This window comes from Dipodomys spectabilis, unplaced genomic scaffold (genome assembly GCF_019054845.1).
Source record: "Dipodomys spectabilis isolate Male_0828 unplaced genomic scaffold, ASM1905484v1 ptg000456l, whole genome shotgun sequence".
In the NCBI taxonomy this organism is placed as follows: domain Eukaryota; kingdom Metazoa; phylum Chordata; class Mammalia; order Rodentia; family Heteromyidae; genus Dipodomys; species Dipodomys spectabilis.
The window spans coordinates 165174-166804 of NW_024871133.1; positions in this window are offsets into that span (position 1 = coordinate 165174).

Here is a 1631-nt window from a genome sequence, read left to right on the forward strand (position 1 = left end):
CAAAATGGGTTTCAGAAATAGAATGAATTCCTAGAATAGGCCTTCACACTGTTACATCTATGATGTAACAATGTCACTGTGATTTATAATGCTATGATGCCATTATCGTTTGGTGATGTCACAATGAGCTGATGGTGTCAAAATAACAATTTTATGTCACTGCTGATTTATAATGCTACAATGGTTATTAGGTCACATTATGTTTCTGATATCAACACACATGTCAAATATGAAATACAATGAAAAAGTTGGGCGCTGGTGGCTCACACCTGTAATCCTAGCTACTCAGGAGGCTGTGATCTGAAGATAACAGTTCAAAGCAAGCTGAAGCAGGAAAGTCCATGAGACTCTTATATCCAATAAAAACCACTAGAAAACCAGAAGTGGCGCTGTGGCTCAAGCGATAGAATGCTCACCTAGAGCTGAAGAGCAGGGAGTGCACCCAAGCTCAGATTTCAAGCTCCACGACCCACGACCCACACACACACACAAAAAAGATTAAAAATAGACATTCACATTCTGTCTATAACATCACAATGAAAATGTGTCCGCTTATCACTGTAGTTTTGTGATGTCAAAAGTAGTTGATGCTGTCATAATGAGAATGTTATATCACATTGGTGATGTCACAAAGGGTTCGTTATGTTACAATGGCATGTCTGATATCAATTGTCAGTTCATAATGAGGGTATAGTTACACAAAGGGATTGTGATGTCACAAAGGATATGTGTTTTTTCAAAGGTGCTAAGAGGTTCTAATAGGTTTGGGATGTCACAATGTGATAGTGATGTCAAATGACAATGAAAGCTCACAATGGGTTTGTGATGTCACATTGGTGATGAAATCAAATAGATTTGTGAAGTCACATCTCATAATCACATGTCCAATTTCAGTTGCAACTATTTCACAATGAGGATATGAGTTCACAGAAGAAGAATGAAATATAAAAGGCCATGAATTTTCTAAAATGCTATGAAGGCATACTAGATTTTTGAAAAAACAATGGAACAGTGATATCACAATGGTAATGGATGTTGCAATATGATGACAATATAGTTTTGATATCACAATTGGTGAGGCCACACTGGTGATGAATTTACAAGAGGTGTGTGAGGTCACAATAGGTTGGTGCTATCAAAATGACACATATGATCTCAATTGTCATTAACTCTCAATGAGTATATGAGCTCACAAAGGGAATGTGATGTCTCCAAACGCATGCGTTGTCTCAAAAGTGATGCAGTCCTAACAGGTGTGTGTTGTCAGGATGTGACAAAATACTCATAACATCTATCAGTGTGATGTCACCATGATCTAGATGTCAACTGAATTCAGGTATCACATTTCGTTCCTGGATTGGGTATGAGAGGATTGCAATTTCACAGTGGGTTAGTGATATCACAATGAAAATGTGGGATCACAAAGGGATTGTGCTACCACAATGACTATTAGAACACAACGTGTTTCTACTATAATAGGTTTGTGTTGTCACAATTGGTTGGAAATGTCACCATGCCATGCCAGATCTCAAACGTCATTAATTCACAATGAAGATATGAGTTCACAAAGGGACTGTGTTGTCTCCAAAGTCATGTATTGGCACAAATGTGATGAAGTCCTAACAGATTTG